This window comes from Chionomys nivalis, chromosome 3 (assembly GCF_950005125.1).
Source record: "Chionomys nivalis chromosome 3, mChiNiv1.1, whole genome shotgun sequence".
Lineage (NCBI taxonomy): Eukaryota > Metazoa > Chordata > Mammalia > Rodentia > Cricetidae > Chionomys > Chionomys nivalis.
This window is the reverse complement of record NC_080088.1, coordinates 27651738-27673917: the sequence shown is the minus strand read 5'-3', so window position 1 is coordinate 27673917 and position 22180 is coordinate 27651738.

The following is a 22180-nucleotide window of genomic DNA, read 5'->3' as shown; positions in this document are numbered from 1 at the left end:
CACATGCCTTTAATCCCAGCACTCTGGAGGCAGAGGCAGGCGGATCTCTGTGAGTTTGAGACCAGCCTGGTCTACAAGAGCTAGTTCCAGGACAGGCTCCAAAAAACCAAAAAAAAAAAAAAAAAAAAAACCCACAAACAAACAAACAAACAAACAAAAAACATGCTCTCTCTGCAGGATAATGTAAAGGGGAGAGACTAGTAGGAGACACTTGATGATCAAATTAATAGCATATGCTAAGACAAGAATGGAAGACTTAGGATATATGATGACAGTTGAGGAAAAGCTGGAGGCTTTATAACATTGGAAATTTTTAAATTTTGGTTAAACTGAGATGTGTGTGATTATATAATGAGACAGACAAGCAGAGTGGAGAGCTGGGGACATAATTCATTGAGTAAAGTGATTGAATTCAAGTTTGAGGACCTGAACTCAATCCTCAGCACCCACATTAAAAAGGGAAGTCTGTGCCGTGGCAGGTTCATGCTTGTCATCTCAGATTTGCGTAGTTGAAACATGGGGATCCAGAGCTACTTCATAAGTTCCAGCCAATGAGAAAATCTGTCTCCAAAATTTGATGTGTGGCACTTGATGAAAAACACACAGTTAGTCCTCTGATCTTGACCTCAACATACATGTGCTTACAACTACACACAGGTTCACTCACACACACATATATGCACACATGCACAAACACATATATGCACACATGCACACACACATGGGGGGATAAAAGTATACTGAAATGACGCAAATTCTCTGCTTACCAAAGGTATGTCTGGATATTTTAAATATCTATCTGCACAGAATTTGTAGGCACTTATGCTAAAATGCAATGTAAGACCCAAATTCAAGTGATTCTGAGTAGAAGGTGCCCAAGAATTTTTACCTTGTAGGGAAGTCTAAGTAATAATGTCTTGGGTAATAGAGTCAGCCCCTTTTGCATTAAAAACAGCAACAACAAAAAAACACTTTAAAAGATGGATATTAACACCAACTAGAAAAATATAGTAAGTTTAAACTAAATTTTAGTTATGATTTATGAAGGTGAATTATCATGTATGTAAGTGTATAACCAGGCAGTGTTTCTCCATTTCTATTACATACACAAAAAGAATCTGACTTGAAGTAGCGCAAAAAACTTATTTTCAAGGAAATATTTCTTGGATTAAAATTATTATAGGTTACAGTTGTCAATAAGAGAATTGGAGAGTGTATATACATGTTTCAATTTGTTGTTATTAGTAATGGTATTTTCTTTTTAAAAATCTAAGCATGTCACTTAACCGGTGTTGATAATATGGTCACTTTGTTTCTTCCAATTTGATGATAGAAATATTTAATAAGGATATATTGCTCTTTGAGTAGGCTGTGCAAGAGTCATTAACTGTGACTAATATGCTACCCTCAAGACGTGCTGGGGCATCCTCATTAATCACATCAAATTGGTGCTAACGACAATGTGAACGTAGATGGTGTGTGTGTGTGTGTGTGTGTGGTGTGTGTGTGTGTAGTCATTTATGAAACACCTTTGGAGTAAAAGAACAGAGACAATGACTTAATTAAACTCTGCCCATTGTTGACTTTTTATTCTCTCTTTTCCCCCAAATATCAAACACCAGAGCAGCATTCTGACAGCTGTTCTCCCCAGCCTGCATTTGTAAATGCTAAGCAGTATGGAGCTGTTCAAGCAAACAGAGGGTAAACTCCACCAAGCAGTTTGGTTTTGCAGTTCTCCCATGCTGTGACAAGTCGTTAAAAAAAAAAAATGGCTAAAGTGACTACAGATGTTATGTGAAATAGCCAGTATGTTTTCCACCTGTCTGTATTTGCCTAAGGGGTCAGGGACAATCAAATTAAAGCAATATGCAAGATGTGACAGATGTTTGTCCTATTGAGATAAATCTGAGCAAGTTGCAAAAAGGTAGAATGGAAGTAATACATAAAACAATACACAGAAACCATTTTAAAGGCTGTCCTGAGAATAATACCATTTCTAAATAAAGACCCATTATTTTATGCCCTTCCCTTCTAATTAGACCCATAATTGGACACTTTATAGTTCCTAGTGGAAGCATAATTAGTCATTCTTTTTATAGCAGTGTAATTTGTTGGGAGTTAGGATGTTGAAGCAGAAGAAGGGTCGTTTTGAAGACATTTTATCTCTTTCTGAGGCAACAGGTAATGACAGAGTGTGTTATCTGCTTTGTTGGAAGAACTTTGGTGACTGTTTCACCATTAAATTAATGTCCTTGGATCTATCTCATGTTCCTCTCTCAATAGAGGGTAGTGTCATCTGCTACTTGAGGCAACTTCCAGGTGATGAAATGGCCTTTCAATAACTTATTGACTGGAATGTCACGAGCATGTCAAGATCAGGGAAAGGGGAGCTGGATGTGACATTATGATTATATAAGTCCTGAACAAAGCACTCACGTGGACATTTTCTCTCCGTGTCACACCTCTTTTATTTCTCTTGTCAAACACACAATATATGGTTGTTGGCAAAGTTTTTTTTCTGATCTTTATCTTTCTGTTCCTATCTTAAAATACTTAATGCTTGAAAATCTCAGCCACTGCCCCTAAAAATTATTAGACTTAAAAAAATGTGAGGTGGTCAACAAAACCATAAAATCAATCAACCAAAGGGCATTAACTCTTTTGAAGGCTGTAAAATTTCACAGAACATGATGAAATACCATTCATTACATTCTGTGCAAAGGATGATCTGCTCCAATTCACATCATTTGTAAATAGTGTCATGGATGTAACAGAGTTTTTTTGTTTTTTTTTTTTTTTTTACTTGAGGGTAAGAACCTATTATGATTTCTGGGCTGTATTGTTCCTTAATTTCATTGCCATAGTGTGACACATGGGTCTGAATATAAGCAATCCATTGCTGGTCTAAGCTACTGCCAACCACACGTTGATTTAGATGGCAGCCTATGTGGCTATTGTAAGGCCAATGGAAATTACATGAACCATTTTTCTTTCTCTACCGAGGTTTCCAAACTCTCAATCACAAGGCAAGTCAGGCACACAAGCTTAATGGGGATTTGGAAGCCTGCTGTTTGTTGCAGCTTTGCTCATTGCACATTTAAGAATATGTGTGTAAACTCTGGTCTTCTGCTGGAATCATCTAGTACTGGGTCACTTTTAAGCATCGTCAGTGTTTAAGAAACCTATTCTTAGGATTCTTCAATATATCAATACATTAAATTTTATCCTGATTGACCTGCAATTTCTAACCATATTTTTTATTTGTTTGCTAGATGTTAGGCCCTGTCCTGTGATGCTTGAGAGTACTTCAATGTCTGCCCTTTGCAGGAACTGAAAAGGTGGAGCTACCTTACTAATGACAATTTAGTAAAAAACAAAAATCCATTCAGTGCTTGAAAGTAAAATGTGTATAAGTCATTAGCGATCTCCTTCAATGTGCATGAAAGATTCTAAACATGTTCAGCACTGCAGTGAACATGAGGGACATTCTGGAAAAGTGTCATAACCCTCCACAAAAAAACAAACTGTTTGGAGAGGAAAGATCAAGATGCTTCTGGTTAAAGAGATGCTAGGAGCACTAACTGATGCTTGTTCCACCAAACAAATCTGTCAGTCACAAGGCATACAGAACGATATGCCTGCCAACACAAATGAAATGGATGGTCTCATTTAACGAGCACTAATCAGTTTACTGAGGTGGAAATTTCAGTTAGATTGTGCTGATGTGTATACATTGACAATAGGTTAATTTCTAGGGCAGTTCAAGCATTAGGAAATTCCTTGGCTAATAATGTGACTGATTTGTGTGTTGTGTGTGTTCTTCACGTTTGAAAGAACACTGCAGCCCGAAAAGATGTGGAAAAGTATATGCCTACTCCACCATCACCCCTCTCCAGTGAGAGAAAAGAACACAAAAAACAAAACCTGCTGGGATTTCTGGAGTCCTTTCCTTCATATTAAATTGTTTCATTCACCATTGAAATAAAAAATGCATCTTTTGTAATTATACTTAAATATATAAAAATGTATTTGCTCTTACAATGTAGATGCTAATTTATTTTTGTCATTGTTTATGTTTACATATATGTAGCGTGTTTATATTATATGGATAATTCCTTAAGATTCAGTTCATACATATTATATACTTAGACCTTGTATGCTGTATGTAAAGTTGCAGTCCACTAGAAGGCAGCCTGTGTAATATAATATGTAGATGGTTCATATGTCCTGAGATTATAAAATTTTATTTCATAAAAACATAAGTATGAGCCAGGCAGTGGTGGTGCACGCCTTTAATCCCCACTCGGGAGGCAGAAGCAGGCAGATTCTATGAGTCTGAGGTAAGCCTGGTGTACAAGAGCTAGTTCCAGGACAGCTAGAGCCATTACCTAGGGAAAATCTGTCTCAAGAACAAACAAACAAACAAAACAAACAAGCAAAGAGCAATTAACTATCACTGTCAAAATCAATACCTGTTTAACAACAAATAAATCCTAAAGGATGAGAGAATTTAAAGTTAATAAAATAAAGAAATATCTATATTATTCTATGATAGGTAAAATAAAGTTTAAACATAAATTAACTATGTTTACTAACACCATGCTTTTCTACTCACCAGATTTTACTGCCACAATGGAAAGATTAAAGAAAATCAGCTGTGTGGTCAATCCACAGTTTAACTACTAGACGTAATTAAGAATTTAAATTTCATGGAATTATATATGTATATATATATGACTACAATATATTCTGAAAATTACACTGTGTTTAAAATTAATGACTGCCCCTAATAAAATAATAAGTACTATTAAGCTGAATATTATTCACAATTTTGTCATTATTTTGCTTTGAAATTCTTATTTTATTTAAAAATGAAAATAAATCCTCCAGATATTTTTTCTTATATTTAGAAACAAAATCTTCTGAGATATTGGCCATAAAGTAAATGGGCACAGAGAAATAGCTTTATTATAGCCTCAGAATATTCCCCAAATTTTCTAAGCATGCAGTGTTGTGACCCAGGTGCTCACCAGTTGTGGTGATAAAAATCTTGCTGTTTATTACTGCTCGACAGTTGGAAGATATTTCAGTGCACATAGAAACAGCAATTAAAAATATGTAATACTGTTAACCTAACAGACAAAGCTGGCAGGGAAAAAAATCATGTGCAGCCACAGAAAATAAAACTGTAATTGATGCTTCATATTTTAGTTATCAGTGATCATCTCAGCCTTTAGAATTCAAAGTATGAATATATACAACAAAGTCAAAGGTTTAAAAAAAAAACTCTGAAAGATTTTGTCAATAATTCTAGTCGTAGGAGATAGCTACACCCTGATTTGCTTTGTTTAATATTTAAGACTTAAGAGATTTCAAAAGTTTAACTTCCTTTTTCTTTATTCTTTGTCTTTTACATCATGTATCTTGTTCCTATTCAGTTCCCTGTCCCTTTGCATCTACCCTTCACTCCCTCCACCCCTGCGCCTCCCCCCATAAAGCAAATATTTAAGAGAAAAAAGGAAAAAAGGGGGTGGGATTAAAAAAATCTCATCCTGGAAGCTGCAGTCTGATACAGTGAGTCACACCATAAACCACTTTGTCCATTTATCTTTACTGGAAAATGTTTATTACAAAGAGTCATTGGTTAGGTTTATGGCCTCTGATTTCCACTGATTTGGGACCTCCTTAGACTCTTCATGGATATCCTGTTGTTTCCCTATGTTATGGAGATCCTGCAGCTTCGGGTATGTGGGTCAGATCCCTTAGCATGCTTCAGTAGATCACAGATAGGGTGGATATTGGGGTAGGCCAACCCATAACCCTGGATCTGGGCCTGGACAAATGTAGCATTGGTCTGTCACTCAGTCCTCACCACGAGGTTGAGGTCTCCAGCATTTTTCTTGTTATTTGACCTCTTACAGAAATGAATGAGTGGTGAGGCCAGTTCTCCTGCTTCCATGCCGTCAAGGTCAGCTCTCCTACACCTACATTATGTTCGGTTTTGTTGTATTGCCCATTCAAGGCACAGGAGCCACTCCATGAATACTGTAGTTGGTGAGAGATAGGGGCAGCCTTCCTGCTCTTATGACCACGGGGCCAGCTCCTTCATCTATCTCAGGTGTTGATGAGTGTGAGGTAGGGAGAAGAGCAACTCTTTACTGCCCATGCAACCACATGTCAGATGAGTATTGGGGGGAACTCTGCTTTACTCGTAGAATCAGGGTTGGGTCACCCTCACCTCTGATCACTGGGCAGATCTTCTGTGCTGCCTAGTTGAGGGGTAGGGTCTGTTTCCCAAATGCTGCAACTGGTAAGGGATAGCTCTCTTGTCTTTTGCATGAAGTAAGGGGTGAGGGGCAAAGGGAGGTTATATCTCACCCTCCTGCATTACCACGTGACAGAGAAGTGGTGGGGACAGCTCTCTCACATTTCAATTTGGGTTTGGTTCACCCATAGATTTACCAACATGGTTGGCTGTACTGTGTTACCAAAATGAGGTACAAGGCCTGCTCTCCCAAATGTAGCAGTTGGTGGGGAAAGGGACAGCTCTCTTGCTGTTATTGTGACCTCAGACTCAGATCTTACACCTGGCTCAGGCATTGTTAGGTAGTGGGGATAGTAGGTAGTGGGGATGGGTGTAAGGAAGGCATATCTCCCCTGCCCATGTTGCCACAGGAGAGGTGGGTGATGGGGACAGCTTTCCCTTCTTCATTAATTTGAGACTGGCTCACCCACACCTGAGGCAACAGAGTTGGCTCCTTTGTGCTTCCCAGGCAATGTGCAGGACCTACTTCCCCAAATGTTGTAGCTGCTGGAGGACAGGGACAACTTTCCTGCTCATATTGCCACAGGGCTAGCTCTCCCACTTGCCTCAAGCACTGATGGGTAGGCGGTGGGGGGAACTCTCCTGCTTATATTGCTACTAAGCAAATCAATAATGGTGACAGGTCTTCCATGCTCACAATTTCAGAACTGACTCACCCCAACCTATGCTAGCATGGTTGGCTCCACTGTGCTGCCCTGGTAAGGTACAGGACCTGCTCTCCTGAATGTTGCAGCTGATAGGCGTAAGGAACAGTTTTCCCACTCTTATGACTGTTCATATACCAGCTCTTCCACCTATACCAGGTTCTGTTAGGCAGGGGAGGAAACTTGACCTTTTCTAAGCTATATATGTTTAGAAATATAGAAATATATTTTAAAAAATTTATTTTTCATTTAACAATACTTAAGAATAAAAATAAATTTCATGTCTTTTCCAGTTATGTGGAAAATAAAAATAACATTATAGTTCAGAATAAAATATTTATGATGAAGTTTTATGCTACAATCTTTAGTTCTGGTGGCCGAGAGGAAGAAGAAGTTATTGTAACAATATCTTTCCAAATTGGGCATTATGAATGGGCTAAATACATAATGGATTATTTTAAATGACTTTATTACAGTAGTCTGACACTGGAGAGTTTCTATTTTGTTGAGTTGCTTGTTTTGGATGTATAAAAGGTCTTTGGAATAAAATTTAGGTCAGATTCCAAAAATCAAATTCAAGGTTAAACTATTCATGTTACAGCCCTAGGGTGATGAGATAAATCTTTATATATATATATATATATATATATATATATATATATATATATATCAGACTCTAACTGCAAAGTCAATGAAACTATGAATTCTACAGGAAATCTTTTTTGATGTTCTTTTCACTGTGAAGTCTATGTTGATAATTATTTTTTCCTTTAATGTTTTCTGATTATGTCTTGAAAAAAGATTAAGGATGAAAAGTAAAGTATCCTTACTGTGACATGAGGTGATAGCATTGTCTGTTGAGAACTGATGAAGATTTCCATGTCTGTTGACATAATTGAAAGTCTGTGCCTTTCTTAGAATGGAGATCTTCAAACTTTTGGCAAGACGAATTGGGGACAAATTGTTACATTTTAAGCCTTTATTTGTATGGTTCCTATTATTTGCTGCTGAAAACAAACCAAAATTATTAGAGTCAAAAATCACTTCATTATCTCTCATTAAGTAATATTTACTACTAGGTTTTAAATTCCACAAAACAAAGATACACATACTCATCCTCAGGAAAAGATTTAAAAGCTGTATTTCTGATACAACACTAGGTAATGTCACTACAAGGTAAAAGATCGAGAAGAGAAGAATTGAACATTACACAGGAAAGAAAGTTGTGAATTTTTTACTGGCTAATATGGTTTGATCACACAAGATGTGAAGCAATGGCCAGGTTGTCCAACATCCATGACAGCTTCAGGATGTTGGCTGAGATAAATCAACCACATTTCATATCCCATAAAAACCTGATTAACAACTACCCCCAATCAGAAAAAAGTAGTCTAAAAAACTATGCCCAAATTCCCAAATTTTGTTTATAAATGTTTGTTTTTATTTAAAGGGGGTTAATTATAATGGTTAATGGTCACAGTAAGATCTTTCTAAAGAAAATAAGGGGGGGGATACACTGTAGAAATTAATATGTTATATTGGTATGGACTTTGCTTTATTGATACAAACTTAAGAGCAATTTTGCCATATGTTTATTTCAACTCTTGTTTGGGGTATTATGTTTGTATAGCTCATTTAAAAAATATAATGTACAATTAAAATTATGGGTTAATATATAATCATCTATAATAGTCAAACTTGTAGTCAAGTTAGTTAGAATTTCTAGATTTATAGAAATATTTTTCAGATGGCTAGGTATTCTTTAAACCTTCCAAAAACCTACAGAATATGGTATTTTAAAATGTTTTAAGAAATTAAACTTTTCTCTACAGTGAGATATGTCTGCTTCTGACAGCATCAATTACTTCAGAGAGGTTGATGGGTATCAAAGAAAATCATTCTGGAATTTGCCTTCAATGTGACAAGTAAAACCACTTGAGCAAGAAACTTCTTTTGCCTCAACTGCTTGATGGCATATAATATAAACTGGATATTCACAGAAAATGATTGCTAAATTTGCCAAAAGAAGGTAAGGCAGTCCTTTATTGCCCTGGTTCATGAAAGGCTCTAGGAAAGAAAAGTATGCTTCCAGTGAATTGCAGAGGATCTAGTTAGTATATATGTTAGGGCTGCTGCTGGGGACCCTAATAGTGCTTCTCTGGACATTCAACTGTATTGTGGAGAGTGCTTGGTATTCCCTGCAACGTCAACAGTCTTTTGGGAACACCAAATGACTGCACAATATTCTTTCATCCCTCATAGACATGTTGGCAAGAATGGGCAGGCTGCTTGGGAGAGAGAATGAGAACATGGGGAGAACAGAGTGGCAGAAAGAAGCTAGCCTTTAGTCTCAGTATAGAATATGGAGAAATAAATGGTTCTGGGGAAGACAGTGAGTCCTGGATGGGGGATTTGGAGGCCTCTGGAGGAGATAGAGCTTAAGCTGGGCCTTCCAGTAGTTGGACTTCGACTCTGGGAACTTCTGGGAAGCAATGGGCTTTTCCTGCTTCTCTGTGTTCCCTAAGAACAGGCCCAGAGTTAAGTTTCTGATGCTTAGTTTGTGAGAGCCGTGAATTTTATGAAACCTGCAACTTCTTTTCTCGAAGATACTTAATCTCATTCTAAGTGGAAAGGCCAGCAGGAACAAAAGAAAAGTGACTAATTAGGTGTCTCACACAGGGTAGGGTTTTACTGCACTTCATCCTAGTGGATTTGCTCAGTTTCCATGGGAAACTGTTGCTAATAAGAAGTAAGGGAAACTCTCTTGTCTTGCACCAATGTTTCAGACATTCAGATGCTTTGTTTTTGGACACATTTGGTTAGAACTTGGTGTTTTTAAGCTGTAGGGGCAACAGGACTTACATATGACGAATGAGCAAATTGAGCTGTGTGAAATCCTGACCAATTACACCAACAAGAATTTGGGCAAGAGGTAGTCATTATTCTCTATTCTCTGTTGACAATTTTGACCCCACAGAGTCAACCCAAGCTTTCCTGAGGAACAGAAGGTTGAATCTCAAGGTATCCTAAACTAATTTTCCTGAGTGCATCAGAGAGGCAGAATTTGGAACCTGAGTTGGTGGAGATCAGTACACTGGCTATTCTGCTTCCTCCAAATAAGAAGCAGAGCCTGTGATCTGAATCACAGTCTGGGGATAGTGAAAGTAGTGGGTGAGCTCTCAACATGCATTAAAAGAAGCCTTTATAGACTTCTTTTAAATATTCATTTAAAAATATAATGTATAGTCAAGGCTGTGGTTATGTTAATTAGGTTATATATACAGAGATATATTTCAGATGGAGAGATATTCTTCAAATTTTTCAGAAACCTTCAGAATATGGCATTTAAAATATGCCATATTTAAGAATTTAGGACATTTCATGACAGGGAGACATATCTGCTCCTTTAAATTTAAAATAAGAACCCTGGACTCCCAGCAATTCAGATCCAAAATAATCACACAGAAACTGTATTATTTAAATCATTTGCTACTTGGCCCATTATCTCTAGCTTCTTATTGTCTAACTTTTTTTTTACAATGTTGTGAAGCTATTTTCTACATAAAACCTTCCATTATGAGGGAAATCTCTGTAATTTTCAGGAATTGGAAACATTCTCTACTATAAGAAAACTCATTAAAATGCAGGAAACAAGCAACTCAAATGCTTCAGGAAGCCTCTGGACCTGAGAACATAGTCTAGTCTTTTTCCTCCCCAAATATAAATTTATTTATTTTTTAAAATTTATTTATTTATGAAAGATTTCTGCCTCCTCTCTGCCACCGCCTCCCATTACCCTCCCCCTCCCCCAATCAAGTCTCCCTCCCTCATCAGCCTGAAGAGGAGTCAGGGTTCCCTGCCCTTTGGGAAGTCCAAGGACCTCCCACCTCCTTCCAGGTCTAGTAAGGTGAGCATCCAAACAGCCTAGGCTCCCACAAAGCCAGTACGTGCAGTAGGATCAAAACCCAGTCCCATTGTTCTTGACTTCTCAGCAGTCCTCATTGTCCGCTATGTTCAGTGAGTCCGGTTTTATCCCATGCTTTTTTAGACCCAGTCCAGCTGGCCTTGGTGAGTTCCCGAAAGATCATCCCCATTGTCTCAGTATGTGGGTGCACCCCTCGTGGTCCTGAGTTCCTTGCTCGTGTTCTCTCTCCTTCTGCTCCTGATTTGGACCTTGGGATTTCAGTCCAGTGCTCCAGTGTGGGTCTCTGTCTCTGTCTCCTTTCATTGCCTGATGAAGGTTAATATCCAGGAGGATGACTATATATTTTTCTTTGGGTTCACCTTCTTATTTAACTTCTCTAGGATCACGAATTATAGGCCCAATGTCCTTTATTTATGGGTAGAAACCAATTATGAGTGAGTACATCCCATGTTCCTCTTTTTGGGTCTGGCTTACCTCACTCAGGATAATGTTTTCTATTTCTGTCCATTTGCATGCAAAATTCAAGAAGTCATTGTTTTTTACTGCTGAGTAGTACTCTCATATGTATATATTCCATACTTTCTTAATCCATTCTTCCATTGAAGGGCATCTAGGTTGTCTAACTCTTACATATTAATTTAACCTATCTCCATTAATCTGTGTATCACCACATGGCTGTAGCTTACCAGGTAAAGTTCCATCAGTGTCTGTCTCTGGCAGAGCTACATATGGCTTCTCCTTCAATCTGTCACCTTTCTCCCAGCATTCAGTTTAGTTTTCCCCACCTACCTAACTTCTGCCCTATCCTGCTATAGAATCAAAGCAGTTCTTTATTAACAAATGCTATTCCCAGCATACAGAGGGGAATACCACTTCACCTCCTGTTTTCTGTTTAAATAAAAAGAAAGGTTTTAACTTTAAGACAGTAAAATTACATATAACAAAACAGGTATCAAGCAAGAATTACAGTTACAAAATTTATATCTATTTTATGTTTTATCATAACTAAGGAAAACTATAACTATCAATTCTTCAACTCCACCAAAGACCCCAGAAGTATATAATATTACCTAAGTAAACTGGAAGTGCATTGTAAGCAACTTCCAAAACTCTAGAATTGACAGAGACATCTCATTGTCTAGACAATCACCCAAATTCCTTCTGTACTGTTGGGGCATCCATCTTCAGTCTACAGGCCCATAGTATCCAGAAGATTTTTCCACAAAACAGGAAATTTCAAAGGTAGTTCTGCCTATATTGGCAGTTTGTCAGTCACTTTCCTCTGTGTCTTGCAGAATATCTAGCAGACTCTTTAATGAAGCAGGAACACTGAAGGATCATCTTACCTTTAGGCAAGTTCAGTAGTTATTTCTCTGTGGGTCCTGCATGACCAGTTCATCAAGTAGTCCAGGCAAGACGATTTTCTTGCCCAAATGACTAATCAACTCCATAAGGAGCCTCTTCAATGCCCATCATCTTCTTGAAGTAGCTTGGTGCTGCCAGGAGCAGATGTGTCTCACTGTCATGAAATGTCCTAAATTCTTAAATATGGCATATTTTAAATGCCATATTCTGAAGGTTTCTGAAAAATTTGAAGAATATCTCTCCATCTGAAATATATCTCTGTATATATAACCTAATTAACATAGCCATAGCCTTGACTATACACTATATTTTTAAATGAGCTGCACAATACCATAATCAAGAGCAGAAATATATATATAACAAAATTGAGCTTAAATTTGTATCAATAAACCAAGATCCATACCAATGTAAATCACTATAGCATATTGCCCTTTAAATGCAAAGAAACATTTATAAAAAATATTTGGGAATATGGGTATAGTTCTTATCCAAACTGCTTCCTGCTGTTTGTTGGGCAAAGTAATTCTTTGAGGGGTGTTCAAGGAGTTTCTGGGATTTTGGTCCATCAAACCACCTTAATCTGGAAGGATTCCACAGGCCCTCATCTTCTGTGGAAAAAAAAAACCTCTTTTTCAAAACAACATATCCTTAGATCCATATTTTGAAAACAGGATACCTTTAAGATATATATGTTGGTTTAGTTTAGCAACCCATTCAATGAAATGGCTCTCTGTACTTAGTTTCTCACAGTCAAAAAATTTAAAGAAAACACAATAATATATATAACCAGGTTCTCTGTGTATATTCTATTTTAACATGGCTCATTATTTTTTAATTCTTTAATCTATGATTCTCTGTACTGTCTCTTTAAAGTCTTTATCTTTTTAAATACCATTTACTTTGTTTTTATAACTTTCTATATTCTTTTTCCCCTCTCTCACAAGCTTATGTACATTTATCCAACACTGTGACCCATTTAGATGTCTTTCTGTCCTATTGTGTATATGTAATTCTTTACTGTCCAGGAGCGCTTCTTAAAATACTAAGCACTTCTTAAAAGCTTAAACTGAAGTATTACTAGGATATATATGGCCCTGCCTGCTTGTTATATCTAGTCCAACATGGTGGAAGTCCATTCACTGCCTCTGTAAGAAGTGCACATTGCCCAAGTTCCAAGTATGCAGCATTTCTATGTTGAGCCATTAAGCAGTTTGTAACATGCAACTCACAAACTCCATTTAAATGCTTGGCCTCATGAAAGAGTCAGAGGTTGTGCTGGCAACAAGGCCCAGAAAGCTGGCATTTCAAAGCCGCATGGCTTTTTTTCTCTTACCTTTGAATTAGAAAAACCTCTCTTAAGGGAACTGCAGCACACCACCAACAAACAGCAAGAAGCTGTGTTAAACTCTGTATTTTTGTGTCTAGAATTCCTTTGCAAGCTCTCTCAGGTTTTTAAGTGGATTTAGTTGGCCACACAGGCACCAATTTGTTGCAAGGAGAAGGCTTGTTAGTTCCTGGCTGTTCAGTCTTAAAATAATCACACAGAAACTCTATTATTTAAATTATTGCTTGGTTCATTAGCTCTAACTTCTTATCAGCTAAATCTTACATCTTTATTTAACCCATTTCTATTAATCTGTGTATCACCACATGGCAGTGACTTACTGGGTAAAGTTCTGGTGTCTATCTCTGGTAGGGCCACATGGCTTCTCTCTCACTCTTGTGGGCCCATATTTCGATTTGGCACAGAAGCCATTAGCCTGGTCTGAGCTGGTCACTTAGCTCTGCAGACAAGCTGTCTCTGCCTTAACAAAAGCCAGGATGTGCTGCTCCTAGTTTCTTTTGTTAGAATGTAGAGTACCTGAGAAGAGATGTTGACCGAAGCTGATGACTTAATAGTTTAGAAGCTTGGTGCTTCCTTTCCTTTGTAATTTGGAGGATGTCTTATAGAGATGCTAATTCATGGCCTACCTGACTGCTAGATGCGGACATGACTTAAGGCACCTGGTTGCCTAGGAGACAGCCTAATGTGTTTTCCCCCACTCAATTCAGGGGTTTATAAGATGTTTGGAGAATAAAGAGTGAGGCTGGCTTTTTCCATGAGGACTGTGTAAGCTGTGTCAGTTTTATTCCTTGCGACTCCGATCCAGCCGGGTTAGGGAATCTGTGTTGGATCCACATGGGCTCCGACACACTCTGCCTCCTTTCTACCAGTATTCAGTTTAGTTTTCCCCACCTACTTAAGCTCTGCCCTGCTCTGCTATAGGCACAAAACAGTTCTTTATTAACCAATGCTATTCACAGCATACAGAGGGGAATCCCACACCATGGCAGAGACTCTTGGGAGATTTTTAGAGACCTAATCTATAACTCCAAGACCACTGATAATGTTCATGAAGTCCTGGATAAATCTATTTGGAACACCTGTTTCTTTTGGCCTGTGGAAAGGATAGTAAGTATAATAAGCACCATGAGGCCCCAGAATATGGGTGGCAGGTTGTGGCATTTACTGAGCTGGGGTAGTCTAGGAGGACACTGCCTGATTTCACATGATCCTTAAGTCCTGGGTTCATGAGGTTCTTTTCTCCTGGGGCCATGTCCTACCATAGGCTGAATCTCTTGAGATGTTGAAAAAGGAGCATAAGCAGGTAATGTCAGACAAGCAGAAATTGCTCATAAAGATCACTGATGCCTTTAACAAGTTCAAGTTGTTGACTGAGGAGAATGAATGAATTCTTCAGTTACCACCATAGTCTGATCATACAATATTTGACTCAGCTAAATATATATATATATATATATATATATATATGTGTGTGTGTGTGTGTGTGTGTGTGTGTGTGTGTGTGTGTGTGTATACATATATTGAGACTTGAGAAGAGAAAGCTCTGGGAAGAGCAGATTATACTACAAGAGTTCTGTGAGAAGGTAAACATGCTCTTTAAGGAAATCCATAAAATCTGTGACTCCTATGCTGAGCAGCATCAGGAGCAAGAGAACCTGGATAAAAGACTAAAGAAACTACAGAAAAAGGAGGGGGAGGAGAAGGAGGAGGAAGAGGAGAAGAAGAGGAAGAAGAAGGAGAGGAAGAAGAAGAAGAGGAAGAAGAGGAAGAGGAAGGAGAAGAGGAAGAGAAGAGGAAGAAGAAGAAGAAGAAGAAGAAGAAGAAGAAGAAGAAGAAGAAGAAGAAGAAGAAGAAGAAGAAGAAGAAGAAGAAGAAGAAGAAGAAGAAGAAGCAGAAGAATGCTGGCTGAGATGATGAAGCCTCATAGAATACTCCAATCAGGACTAGATCACAATTCTAAATTTTCTTGAGGTCTCCATAAGATTATCAATACCCCCAATCAGCAGGAAATAGCCTTGAAAACTATGCCCACATTCCCAAAAAATGGACTATAGATAATTTTCTTTGTTTAGAGTGTTGGTTACAAATTGTACGGATAATGGTCAGGAAGAACGGTAAACAAGGGAGATTTAATTCAGAGTTCTTGTTTAAAAAAGGGGGGAGGGAGTGCTGTGGGACAATGGTTTTACCTTGTAAAGATTTTTTTTCTGATATTTGTTTAATAAAATGTTGATTGGACAGTAGCCAGTCAGAAAGTATAGGTGTGAAGACCAGGTAGAAAGCAGAAGTGGGGCAATGAGAATAGGATAATCTGGGAAAGGAATAGTCTGCAGTTGTGACCCAGTCAAGATGTGACCACCTGGCTGAAAAAGTTACCAAGCCACATGGCTAAACGACAAGAATTATGAGATAATATAAGTTATAAGAATTAGTTAATAAGAAGAGTCTGAGATACTGGGTCAACCAGTTTTATAATTAATGTAGACCTTTGTGTGTTTATTTGGGACTAAACATCTGTAGGACCCACTGGGACAGAAACCTCAGACCACACCCAAAAGCATCATATATCATTCTCCAGGCCAGTGTTGAAGTATTCATAGGATGTGTGTGTGTGTGTGTGTGTGTCTGTGTGTGTGTGTGTGTGCAATTAGCAAAAGGATATGAAGCAACACTAGCTTTATCTTCTCAAACAAGGAGCAGCTTTCCTTTTTGTGAGAACAGTATGAATAAGTCAGGTAGTAAAACCCATTTTTGGGTTTTGCCTTGACAAAATGGGAAACTATGTTCATAGTATGATCTAACAGAAAGGTGCTAAAAAAAATTGACATCCTCAAAAGACATCATGTCAAATCCCCTTGTTCTGTTGACTGTAATTTCTCTTCAAGTTCATTCTATTTTTTAGTTCTTATTCATTTGATCTAAACTACTGACTGTTTTTTCTCCAAAGTTATTTTTAGCTAGAAACAAAACAACAGTACATACACACACACACAAACACACACACAAACACAAACAACCATTAACAACAAAAATGTAATATATAAAAACATACAAATGCTCAAAGTAAAGCCTGATATAAAAATCACGTAAACACACTTTAATGTTTAAAATTTGGAGATCTTTCTAAGACTATAAACAGAAAAATATGTGGATTTTAGATATAGTTCCCAATTAGTCTGTTAATCTCATTAATTGGCTGTGCTACTCACTCCAATATAACAGGTTGCAACATATATGTGGGGTTTAAAATGTTAATGCTCCAGTGCAGATGGCCCACACCTTTTCTGGGGTCCTTTTCTCTCACACTGCTGATGTCTAGTTCCAGACTCAATTAGAACGTGTTGTGGTATGAGTAAAAACAAAATTTTACATTTTGATAAGTTAATTTGCCCTTATCTAGAGGTTAAAGAATAAAAAAAATGTTCTCTTACATTTGATATATTGTTTTTGGTTTTCTCTAGTTTACATGCTATTGTTTGGGGAAATTTCTTCTAAGTTTTGTACTAAATTATTATAAGAGAATAGTTGTGAGCTTGCTTTTCCTTTTTGAAGGGTGTCTACATAAAGGACCACAGCAGAGAAAAGGAAAAGGAGGCATGCAATGTTCAGCATGGGGCAGCTCTGTCCTAGGGTGCAGAGAGAGAAGTCTCTATATGGGGCATTCACTACTTTTTAGGCTGCCTGTATCATACAGGGTTCCAGCCAGAAACAGATGGTACACTCAAATTAGGATAATTTGAGGAGGATTTAATTAAAGGGCGATTTACAAAAATGAGGGTAGTGCATACAAAAACCGCAAGGGATCATGCAGCCTCTCATGTCATTACCTCTACCCATAGGCTTGAAGGAGGTGGGTAGGGAACAGTCACAGAGTCCCAGTGGCCCAGAGATCTGGTAGAAAGAACCGCCTACAGGAACTAACATTTCAGTCAAGGGATGAGGGGCTAGCTATGTGGGATACTGCAGGGAGGAAGGCAGAAATGACTATTCTAACTCTTCTCTCTCTCTCTCTCTCTCTCTCTCTCTCTCTCTCTCTCTCTCTCTCTCTCTCTTTCTCACACACACACACACACACACACACACAAACACAAACACCACACAGGAGAGGGAGAGAGAGAGAGAGAGAGAGAGAGAGAGAGAGAGAGAGAGAGAGAGAGATTTTGCACCAGGATTAGATTTCTGAGGGTGACCATTGCTGACATCTAGAGATAAGAGGCTTGACTAAGGTATTTCTTAACTTAGAAATCAGGGCATCAAGCAGAATGGAAATAATGTAAGTGCAGATGTGCAAAATTGTAATAGTTACACCCATCGCCATTATTTGTATTCAGTGGGTTTTTTCAAGTTGGTAACATTTACATCTCACCCACCAAAGCAAAATGTAAGAAAATGGATAATTTTTATCTTCAATTCCTAGAAGCTTTGCCTCATCTATTAGGCATTCATGGTTGGGAAGTGCTATAATTTTAGAATTAATTATGACTTTATTGATAGTGCCAACAGCAGACTATACAGTATAGAGTAAACAGAACAAGTAGCAGAATCCAGTATCCAGTAATAACAACCATGTTCCAATAGATGATTTTGCTACTGCTTCTAGCCAGTTGTCTAGGTTCCTCCCTGTTACATCTGTGTTGTGTGTGTGTGTGTGCACGCGCACACACGTGCATTTGTGTGTGTGCAGTGTCTATGTGTGTTGCTATAATAAATTGTCTGACTACATGAATTCATCTGAGGCTATTTGTAATTTTTAGGGTAGAGAATTTTTATTAGCTGGAAAGAAAACACAAGCACACAGTAAGTGGATCTCAGAGATGACATTGGAAGACTGCTAGGATACACGAGGGGTCCAGACTTATACCCCAAGTTTTCCACCCCAATAGAAATTTGAGAAATAAGAAAGAATCTGGCATTGCTCCTATTATTTAATTAGGATGGAAAGCAACCCAAAATCCATCTAGTATATTAGAGGAGAATCATAGAAGCAGCTCCTATAAGGTTTGGATTTAACACAGAATAATTTGGAACAAAGAGACTGTTGTAGGTACTGAGAAACAGAACAACTGTTTTACTTTAACCAGAATGCTAGGAATGGAGCATTCAAGAACTGCGGGGTGAGCAGATGCTTCTAATGACACTGGATAATTTAAAGGAAAACAATGAGCAGCAGCCCAAATCCCTACATTCTTGCTCAAGCAATAGACTGAAACCCTGGATACTTATAATTCATCTTCACTGGCATAGCTGAGATGCAAGGGGAAGCAACATTGGCGGATTACCGCTATAATGTCTATTTAAAAGCATTCATTTCCATGACACATTTCCCACACACTTCCCCCGCCTTCTCCTCTGCATTTACCTGCTATACAAAAGTGTGATAAGGACAGACTCTCAGGTTTTGAGTAGGATTTGAATGTGGTTTGTACCCTCTGAAACTCACATTGAAATTTGATTCAGAATAAAAGAATGTTAAGAGGCAGTGGAGTTAGGAAGACCTAGTTAGGTAAGAAGGGATTCATATTTTTCCTGGGGACTGCTTATCTCACAGGACCAAGCATCCTGGAAGCAGATGTCAGTAAGGAACCTGAATGGAACTATGGCTCAGCCAGTGAGTTTGTTATTATGCAAGCATTAGGACCTGAGTTCAGGTTCCGAACACTCTTGTAAAAAGCCAGGAATGGTACCACACATCTATAACCCTAGTGTTGGGAAGAAGAAGGCAGGAAGATTGCTGAAGCTTGCTGGACAGTTATCTGAGCTAAATCCATGAGCACTAGGGTCCATGTCTTTAAAGCTAAGGTGGGAAGTAATTGAGGAACAGACCATTATCCACCTCCTGCCTCTGTTCTTAGTATCTGAGGCTAGACCTGTAAGCTCTTACAGTAGTATGAAGAGTATGGAAATGCAGAAGTTCAGGTCCCAGGAATAAATCATGGCTTTTGCCTTAAGAGCCACCCTATCCTATTAGGGAAGCTGTAGTATATAAATATAACACACACACACACACAAGCAAAACAGAACAAAACAAAATAAAATAGCAGAGCAGATAATCCTTGAGTAGACTGGGAGTGGGGGAAGCTTTAATGTACTGGGTAAAGAATACAGAATCCACAGCAAATGAGGGAAATGGATCAGTAACCACTGATGGTATATTTTGGTAGGGACCAAAAAATAGAGATGGAATCCTCCTCCTTTTAAGGAAAAAGAAGTGAGAGCTAAGTGGGTCATTTGAATTTACCTAGGAAATTATTGTATAGTAGCAAGCGTTTGCTTAGAAGATTTAAAAAAGAGAATTAAGGAAAAAAAAGTTTCCTGAACTCTAAATGTTTATCTCTGTAGATTGTTTTAAATAGCATAGAGTTCCTCAAGCTTTAACGGCGACTACCATGGACAAAAAGTTTACACAGACTTTTTCTTTACTATATCTCTGTGGATCAAAGTTATGTTTTATTCTTTAATAGTGCCGTGCTCTTAGTTATATTTTTAAAACTTAATGTAGCCTTGTTATACAGTTTTTTTATGGATTCCTTCTTTTCTATATTTTTATTTAAATTAAGCATGAGTTTTATCGTATCAAAAAAAGTCCATAGACAAATTCTATTGTAACCAACTGTCAAGAAATAATCACAGAATGGTTTAATGACTGAATTTATTGTGACAGACTATTATGATGTGTATAAGAAAACTATCTCTAAAATCACCACAAACACAATTTAAATGTAAATGTTTTACTTTCATGTGTCTTCTTTGAATCCTGTAAACAAAAAGAAGTGAGGGTCAGTCCTGAAAGGAAATGTGGCGATTGAATAGTCAGCATTAATTTTAAATGCATAGAGGATTTCAAGTATCAGTAATATCAGTAAATAAAATTTCTATGTTCAGAAACTGAACTTTTTTAACGCAGTGCAAGCTTCTGTATTCCTGCTTGCCCCACCTCATACAAACATTGCTATTCTGTCCATTCCAAGTTTAAATACACCTTCCCTGGTCTCTCTTGCTGGTTTATTAAAAGTCATTACTATATTGAAAGTACATCATAATTCTTAATTTTTTCGACTGGGTCACTAAACTAGGAACTCATCACTGGTGTGGTTCTTCTCACCATGGACTGGGCATGACTCCTGGCAGAGGACTCTTCAGAGGGACATTTACAATTGCAGGTGACCCCTGGATTGTCTGCTTCCCATGAGTTAGGCTAGGATTTCTTAACACCCTACTCATGGGGCGCTTCATGACTTCTCTGTCCAGGCTGCATTTCATTACTCAGAAGCACCTGACTCTTGGTCACCACCTTTGTGGACATACAGGAATTGCATGATGACTTACTGCTAGTTTCCTGAACCAAAAATGGCAGTGAAAAACTTCTATGCAGATTTCTTCATCTTTTTGCTATGGTCCCTACATCTCCATTTATGTTTCAGTGTGGTAAAGTATCTTTTGAGATTGCTAATGTCACACATGGCTTTGGAAAAAAAATTAAAATGCTATTTGCAATAAAACTGAAAAGTGTAGAGTACTGAACCAACAGAGGAGCTAGTAAGAAATATTAAGTACTTTTTAATAATTACAGAATGAAAGCAAGAATATAGCAAGCAATTAAAAATCACATGAAACTATTTAAGGTTAGGTACTAACATCCATTAGCAGAAACAGAAAAATCTTGTATTACCTGAAATTGATGTTCTGTGCTATACTATTAGCTGAGTAAATAGGTAGGTAAAAAAAATTGCATAGGCATAACTTTAACACAAATTTTGGTAAAACAAATACATATGAATATGTAATTTTAACATAACATACATATACTATAAATATATAATATATATATAATGAAGTTGAATTCAGTATTTTTATTCTTTAAATGATAATAATAATAGTTCAATAATAGTTACGTAAAAGATGCTTGACATACAAAATCAAATGCCTGGAAGTGGTGTAAAGAGATAAGACAGAGAGTTTTGAATTACCAATCCTGAGAACCAGCTCTACCACGTAATAATGCTTTAATTATGAATTCTGTAGTAGGTAGTAGAAAAACTCCTTGAGTTATGCTAATACTTATCTGAGATAACAATTGTAAAGATCAAATCTTGAGAAATTATTTTTTTACTCATCTATGTATTTTACATCAGAGTCACAGCCTCCCTCCCCCATCTTCCCCTCCCAGTTCCCCTCCACCATCCCCCAATTACCTACTCTTTGGTCTCCATTCAGAACAGAGTAGATCTCCTAGTGTCTCCAACTTGGTAGATTCACAGTGTCACATATGTTTAAATTTACTGTGGCAATGGTATATGGAATAGTATGATGTTCCCTTCCCTACAGCAGTGTTCTGTGCTCTTAGGAATCTTTAAGTTATCCATTGTCTTGGGGGGGGGGGGGTTGTGCCTCAGTTTCACATATCTGATATCCTCTCCTCGAGAACCATCTCTTATCATGTTACTCTCTGAAAATTCTTCTCATCCTTTAACCAGATTCTCTTCCTCTTTCTTGGCATAGTGAATGGTTATATTGAATAAATTATCTTTCCTCTCCTACAGGTATTATGTTTCATTTGAATTTTATGAGCACTTAAA